The 8,809-nt window shown below is 37.8% G+C and overlaps 1 pseudogene; it reads left to right on the top strand.

Moving 5' to 3' along the window:
• Window positions 1-353: 353 nt before the first annotated feature.
• On the top strand, window positions 354-4,233 carry LOC101705340 (structural maintenance of chromosomes protein 4 pseudogene; annotated as a pseudogene).
• The last annotated feature ends 4,576 nt before the right edge of the window (window positions 4,234-8,809 follow it).

Below are 8,809 nucleotides of genomic sequence, written 5' to 3' on the forward strand. Positions count from 1 at the left end.
GTACACACATTATGTGCTGGAAACATGTACTAATAAAAATAAAATAAAATATTGTAAAAGTCTATCGGGGGGTTGCGTGTCCTACTATGAGTAATCAGGGAAAAAAAACCAGACAAAACACTCAGAGGTTTTAGAAATACGTAATAATTGTCTCCTAGTTGCAGACTTCAGGAATCATTTCCAAACTGATTAATTAATATGTTATGCCTTCAAAATTGTGCTTTACATTATTAAAATGCTAAGATCATCTTTGAGTGAAGGACCCAGAGCCAAAACACCGGTGAGAGAGGGGAGGGGGTGCGCTTGTTTAACTGTTTCCAGCCCTGGTCTGAGTGAACTGTCCTGCAGCGGCCATGCTCCATAAAGGCACCCAGCCCTCCACAGCCCGACGCAAAAAAGAAGGGGACAGCGTCGTCCCCAGACCCCGGCAGCAGCGACAGGGAATTGGAGCCGCCGTGAGGCCGCGCCGCGAGCCCAGGCTTCGCCGCCGCAGACACTCCTGGTGAGCAACTTGATAACCGAAGTTTAGAAGAGATTTTGAATAGTATTCCTCCACCCCCACCTCCAGCAATGACAAATGAAGCTGGAGCTCCTCGGCTTATGATAACTCATATTGTAAACCAGAACTTCAAGTCCTATGCTGGGGAAAAAATTCTGGGACCTTTCCATAAGCACTTTTCCTGTATAATTGGGCCAAATGGCACTGGCAAATCCAATGTTATTGATTCTATGCTTTTTGTGTTTGGCTATCGAGCACAAAAAATAAGATCTAAAAAATTGTCAGTACTAATACATAATTCTGATGAACGTGAGGATATTCAGAGTTGTACTGTAGAAGTTCATTTTCAAAAGATAATTGATAAGGAAGGGGATAATTATGAAGTGATTCCTAACAGTAATTTCTATGTATCCAGAACGGCCTAAAGAGACAATACTTCTGTCTATCACATAAGTGGGAAGAAAAAAACATTTGAGGATGTTGGGAACCTTCTTCAAAGCCATGGAATTGACTTGGACCATAATAGATTTTTAATATTGCAGGGCGAAGTTGAACAAATAGCTATGATGAAACCAAAAGGCCAGACTGAACATGATGAGGGTTTGTTTGAGTATTGAGAAGATATAATTGGTTGTGGATGATTAAATGAACCTATTAAAGTCCTATGTCGAAGAGTTGAAATACTAAATGAACACAGAGGAGAGAAGTTAAACAGAGTTAAAAGGGTAGAAAAGGAAAAGGATGCCTTGGAGGAAGAGAAAAACATAGCCATTGAGTTTCTTACCTTGGAAAATGAAATATTTAGAAAAAAGAATCATGTTTGTCAGTATTACATTTATGATCTGCAGAAACGAATTGCTAAAATGGAGATACAAAAGGAAAAGATTCATGAAGATACCAAAGAAATCAATGAGAGGAACAATATACTGTCAAATGAAATGAAAGCTTAGAATAAAGCTGTACAAGATATAGAGAAGAAACTCAATAAAATTACAAAATTTATTGAAGAAAATAAAGAAAAATTTACACAGCTGGATTTGGAAGATGTTCAAGTTAGAGAAAAATTAAAGCATGCTACTAGTAAAGTTAAAAACTGGAGAAACAACTTCAAAAAGAAAAGGAAAAGGTTGAAGAATTTAAAAGTATACCTGCCAAGAGTGAGAACATCATAACTGAGTCAACAACTAGAAATAATTCCCTTGAAAAAGAAAAAGAGAGGGAAGAGAAAAAATTAAAGGAAGTTATGGATAGTCTTATACAAGAAACACAAGGGCTTCAGAAGGAAAAAGAAAGTCAAGAGAAAGAACTTATGGGTTTCAACAAATCTGTCAATGAACACGTTCAAAGATGGAGGTAGCCCAGTCAGAACTTGATATCTACCTCAGTCGATATAATACTACAGTATCTCAATTAAGTAAGGCAAAAGAAGCTCTCATTGCTGCTTATGAGACTCTCAAAGAAAGGAAAGCTGCCATCAGAAGTATAGAGGCAAAACTCCCTCAAACTGAACAAGCATTAAAGGCAAAAGAAAAAGAACTTAAAAAACTTACACAAGAAGAAATGAACTTCAAAAGTTTGGTTCATGATCTTTTCAAAAAGTTGAGGAAGCAAAGAGTTCCTTAGCAATGAATCGAAGTAGAGGGAAAGTACTTGATACAATAATTCAAGAAAAAAAGTCTGGCAGGATTCCAGGAATATATGGAAGACTGGGGGACCTAGGAGCCATTGATGAAAAATATGATGTGGCTATTTCATGCTGTTGCCATGCCTTAGACTACATTGTTGTTGATTCTATTGATACAGCCCAAGAATGTGTAAACTTCCTTAAAAGACAAAATATTGGAGTGGCAACCTTTATGGGGTTAGATAAAATGGCAGTCTGGGCCAAAAAAATGACCAAAATTCAAACTCCTGAAAATACTTCTCTGTTGTTTGATTTAGTTAAAGTAAAAGATGAGGAAATTCTCCAAGCTTTTTACTTTGCTTTATGAGATACCCTGGTAGCTGACAACTTGGATCAAGCTACAAGAGTAGCATATTAAAAAGATAGAAGATGAAGGGTGGTAACTTTACAGGGACAAATCATAGAACAGTCAGGTACAATGACTGGCGGTAGAAGCAAAGTAATGAAAGAAAGAATGGGTTCTTCAGTTGTTGAAATCTCTGAAGAAGAGGTAAATAAAATGGAATCACAGTTGCAAAGAGATTCTAAGAAAGCAACACAAATCCAAGAACAAAAAGTACAACTTGAAGAAGCAGTAGTTAAGTTATGACATGATGAATGAGAAATGAAGAATATACTTGAAAAGTTTACTGCAAGCATCCAGGGTTTATTGGAACAAGAAGAATATTTGAGTGTATAACTTAAGGAATTTGAAACTAATGTACTTGCTACAGCCCCTGACCAAAAAAAACAGAAATTTCTAGAAGAAAATGTCAGTACTTTCAAAACAGAATATGATGGTGTGGCTGAGAAAGCTGGTAAAGTAGAAGCTAAGGTTAAACAATTACACAATATCATTGTGGAAATCAATAACCATAAATTCAAGGCCCAACAAGACAAATGATAAAATAAATAAGCAACTAAATGAATGTGCTTCTGCTATTACTAAAGCCCAAGTAGCAATCAAGACTGCTGACAGAAATCTTAAAAAGGCAGAGGACTGTGTTTCGCACAGAGAAAGAAATAAGGGATACTGTGAAAGAAGTACATGACTTAACAGCAGAACTAAGAGGTCTTGAGGACAAATCAACAGAGGTCATAAAAAATACAAATGCTGCAGAGGAGTCCTTACCAGAGATCCAGAAAGAACATCATAATTTGCTTCAAGAACTAAAAGTTATTCAAGATAATGAACATGCCCTTCAGAGAGATGCACTCAGTATTAAGTTGAAACTTGAACAAATAGATGGTCACATTGCTGAACATAATTCTAAAATAAAATATTGATGAAAAGAGATTTCAAACATATCACTGCATCCTATAGAAGATAATCCTGTTGAAGAGGTTTCTGTTCTAAGCCCAGAGGATCTTGAAGCAGTTAAGAATCCAGATTCTATAACAAATCAAATTGCACTTTTGGAATCCTAGTGTCAAGAAATGAAACCAAACCTTGGTGCCATTGCAGAGTATAAAAAGAAAGAAGAATTATATTTGCAGCAGGTTGCAGACTTGGATAAAATTACTTCTGAAAGAGATAATTTTAGACAGGCATATGAAGATCTTCGAAAACAAAAGCTTAATGAATTCATGAAAGGTTTTTGTATAATAACAAATAAGTTAAAAGAAAATTACCAAATGTTTACTTTGGGAGGGGATGCTGAACTGGAGCTTGTAGACAGCTTGGATCCTTTCTCTGAAGGAATCAGGTTCAGTGTTCGACCACCTAAGAAAAGTTGGAAGATCTTCAACCTTTCAGGAGGAGAGAAAACATTTAATTCACTGGCCTTAGTATTTGCTCTTCACCACTACAAACCTACCCCTCTTTACTTCATGGGTGAGATTGATGCAGCCCTTGATTTTAAAAATGTGTCCATTGTTGCATTTTATATATATGAACAAACAAAAAATGCCCAGTTCGTAATAATTTGCCTTCAAAGTAATGTTTGAGATTTCTGACAGACTTATTGGAATTTACAAGACATACAATATAACAGAGAGTGTTGCCGTAAACCCAAAAGAAATTGCATCTAAGGACTTTGTTGAACGTGTTTATACTGAAGATTCAAGTTGAATTGGCATAGATTTGTTGTATTGTATTACTGGTTTTCTATTATAACAATTATGAATTGTATAAAATAAAGAATTCTAAACTATGAAAAAAAATTGCTAAGACCAGCTGGGGATTTAGCTCAGTGGTTCCGCTGCCTGCCTCGAAAGCGCAAAGACCCGAGTTCAATCCCGGGTACCAAAAAAAAAAAAAAAAAAAATGCTAAGACCAGCTAAAACTGGACTGCACTTATTTTTCCTACTTTAACTCCCATGAGAGCCTCAAACAAAAACCTACCACAGCATTCAGATTTGACTACTCCCCAAACCTCAACATTCCTGGGCTAGGGAAACTTACCATGGATCTCATCAGATCCCTTCTGAATTGCCAATCAGCTCACTCATGAATCCTCCTTATGCTTCTGCCAATATAAGCTTATTCACCTCTTCTGTGAAGATTTTGCCAACCATTTCACCTGGAAATAAACAATATCTGCATCTGTTTTAACACTTAACATTTTCTATGTGGCATATATTCAGGGGTGTAAGGCTAAATCAGAGGAGATGAGTATTATGGCAGCCTGGATATGTTGCTATAAAAACAATAACAAGACTACTAAGAACAGCCCTTTCCCTCTATGGATTCTACCACAATTAAGAAAAGGTACAGGAGTCCGGCAGAAGTCCACAGGAGTCAGTGTTATTGCTAGCAAAGCTGGATTAGATAGTATTTATTAAACCTGAGGATGAAAGTAAGCTTCCTGAGACGCCAAATCACCCCGCTGCAGACAGGCAGGTCTGCCCACGCCCTACCGAGGTCCCCCGTCGCATGGAACACGCCAAATCAGCCCGCTGCAGACAGGCAGCCACCTGGTTCCACACTACAAAGACACAGAGGACACCAGACCACCAGACCAAGGTACTGAGTCCCGCTGTTCCCAGCCCAGAGCTAGGGGCTTCTGAGCCACTGTCCCACTGCTCCTGGTCCAGAGGAAGGGGCTTCCAGGCCACCATCCCTCCCGCTGCTCCCAGCCCACATGAAAGGGCTTTTGGGTCACCATCCCTACCGCTGCTCCTGGCCCCTGTCCCACCTCTCCTAGCTCAGAGGAGGTAATCCCTGCAGGAGCTCACAGACCCCCGCCCCAGTCGAAATGAGAAAACACATAAATAAGGCTCAAAACCAGACTTCCACATCACCTACAGCAACCCCAAAGGGAAATGAGATGGAACACTCTGATACTCAAACACCTGGACCCACTGAACTGGCAAACAAAAGGGGATCTAGAAAAAATGAAATCAGAAATAATTTCTCAGATAACAGGAGAAATTGTCCCCCTAGTGCAAGACATGATTAATAAATCTAGAGAGGAGCTCAGGAACATGATGGAATCCCAACATAAGAAACAAATGGAATCCATAAAACAGATGCAAATAGATTTCCAGGAGATGAAAAACTCCACTAAAAGTCTACACAGTAGAATGAGCCCATGTGAGGACAGAATTTCAGCCATAGAAGTAAAGACTGCAATTAGTGACCAGGAAAAGAAAACTTGCTTTAAAATTATAAGGGAACATGAGAAATCAATCCAGCAGCTGCTAGATGAGGCAAAGAAGGATAACATAAGACTGAGTGGGCTCAATGAAGAAACAGGAGAGAGTGGAGATGACATAAAAAATCTCTTCACAGAAATAATGGCAGAAAACTTCCCAAGCAGGAGAAAAGAGCTTGATATACAGATAAGTGAGGCATATAGGACTCCAAATAGCCTTGATCAAAAAACATCTACACATAGGCATATAATTGTTAAGATTCCAGAAACACAACAGAAGAACAAAGTTCTCCAAGCACTCAGAGAAAAGAAACAAATCACATACAAAGGAAAGCCCATCAGAATCACAGCAGACTTCTCAACACAAACCATCAAGGCAAGAAGAGCTTGGAGTGACATATTCCAAGCCCTAAAAGAAAACAGCCTCCAGCCCAGATTGATGTACCCTGCAAAACTACCTTGCAAAATTGATGGAGAAATAAGATACTTTTATGACCAAGAGCACCTTAGGAACTTCGTGAATACCAAACCAGCACTCCAAAGAATTTTACACAGTATCCTAGGAACAGATATTGAGGATCACAACCCCAGGAAGCAAAGCAGAATGAACCCATCTGGCGTGACAAGAAATTAAATGTAAAGGGGGAGAACCCAACTAAAAGAAAAAGTCATGGCAATGACAAGTCAATATGTTCAAGTTATAACCATCAATGTTAATGGTCTCAATTCACCAATCAAAAGAAATAGACTGGCAGAATAGGTCAAGAAGCAAAATCCAGCAATATGTTGCATACAAGAAACACACTTAATTCAAAAGGAAACTCATAGAATGAAAGTTAAAGGGTGGAAAACAATACTCCATGCAACAGGAACCCCAAAAAAAGCAGAAGTAGCTATCCTCTTTGCAGATCAAGTAGATTTCAAACCAACACTGATTAAGAGAGACAAAGAAGGACACTACATCCTTGTAAAGGGAAGAATCCAAGAGGAAGAGATGACAATCATAAATATCTATGCACCAAACACTAGTGCACCCAACAATATAAAACAAATACTAATGGACATGAAAAGTCATATATACACTAATACAATTGTAGTGGGGGACCTCAACACCCCACTGTCACAAATAGATAGATCAACTAGACTAAAAATAAGTAATGAAATGCTAGAACTCAATCAAACTCTTAAACAAATGAACTTACCAGATGTTTACAGAGTATTCCACCTCACAAAATCAGAATACACATTCCTCTCAGCTGCACATGGGTCATTCTCCAAAATAGACCACATACTCACACATAGAACGTGTTTAAGTAAGTGCAAAGGAATTGAAGCTATCTCCTGTATATTATCAGACCATAGTGTGAAGAAATTGGACATCCATAGCAAAAGAAACTCAAAAAATTTCATAAACACGTGGAAATTGAACAACACACTTCTGAATAACCAGTGGGTCACAGAGGAAATTGAAGAAGAAATCAGACAGTTCCTTCAATTAAATGACAATGACAATACAACATATCGGAATCTATGGGACACAATGAAAGCAGTCTTATGAGGGAAATTCATAGCAGTGAATATGCATATTAGGAAAATAGAACGAGCTCAATTAAACAACCTGATGCTGAACCTCAAGCTTCTAGAAAAAGAAGAGCAAGACAACCCCAAAGCTCATACAAGGGAGGAAATTATAAAGATCAGAGGAGAAATCAATGCAATGAAGACGAAGAGAACAATACAAAAAATCAATGAAGCCAAGAGTTGCTTCTTTGAAAGAATCAACAAAATTGACAAACCTTTAGCCATCCTTGTCAGAAAAAAAAAGGAAAAGGCCCAAATCCATCCAATTAGGAATGAAAAGGGTGAAATGACAACAGACCCAGCAGAAATCCAGAGGATCATCAATACCTACTTTCAGAACCTATACGCAAATAAGATGGAGAACACAGAAGAAATGGACAGATTCCTAGATACATATGAATTATCAAAGTTGAATGAAGAAGATCTAAAAATTCTAAACAACCCAATATCAACAAATGAAATTGAAAACATAACTAAAAACTTATCAACTAAGAAAAGCCTGGGCCCTGATGGCTTCACTGCTGAATTCTACAAGACATTTAGAGAAGAACTGCTGCCACTACTGTTTAAACTCTTCAATGAAATTGAAAGGGAAGCAATACTCTCAAATTCATTCCTGGAAGCAAGTATCACCTTGATCCCCAAAGCAGAGAAAGACCCAACCAAAAAGGAGAACTATAGGCCAATCTCACTAATGAACATAGATGCAAAAACCCTTAATAAGATACTGGGAAATAGAATGCAAAAGATCATCAAGAAGATCATACACCCTGATCAAGTGGGATTCATCCCAGGGATGCAGGGATGGTTCAACATACACAAATGAATCAATGTAATACATTATATCAATAGAGCCAAGGACAAAAGCCATATGATTATCTCCATAGATGCAGAAAAAGCATTTGACAAAATCCAACATGCATTTATGATAAAAACCCTACAAAAACTTGGAATAGATGGTCTCTACCTCAACCTGACAAAAGCCATCTATGAAAAAGCAACAGCCAATATCATACTAAATGCTCAAAACCTGAAATCCTTCACACTCAAATCAGGAACAAGACAAGGATGTCCACTATCACCACTCTTGCTCAATATAGTTCTGCAAACATTAGCCATGGCAATTAGACAAGAGAAAGAAATAAAAGGAATAAAGATAGGAAATGAAGAAGTCAAATTGTCATTATTTGCAGATGACATGATACTCTATATAGAAGACCCCAAGAACTCCACCAAAAGGCTTCTAGACTTAATAACCAAATTCAGTCAAGTAGCTGGTTATAAGGTCAACACACAAAAATCAATAGCTTTCCTCTACATGAATGATAGACTCACTGAGAGAGAAATAGGGCAAATAATTCCTTTCACAATAGCATCCAAAAAACTGAAATACCTAGGAATCAACCTAACAAAAGAAATCAAAGACCTCTTCTCTGAAAACTATGGCACTCTGAAAAGAGATTGAAGATG

This window comes from Heterocephalus glaber, unplaced genomic scaffold, assembly GCF_053883595.1.
Source record: "Heterocephalus glaber isolate CG9 unplaced genomic scaffold, H.glaber_assembly_v1.0 deba00001472, whole genome shotgun sequence".
Classification (NCBI taxonomy): Eukaryota; Metazoa; Chordata; class Mammalia; order Rodentia; family Bathyergidae; genus Heterocephalus; species Heterocephalus glaber.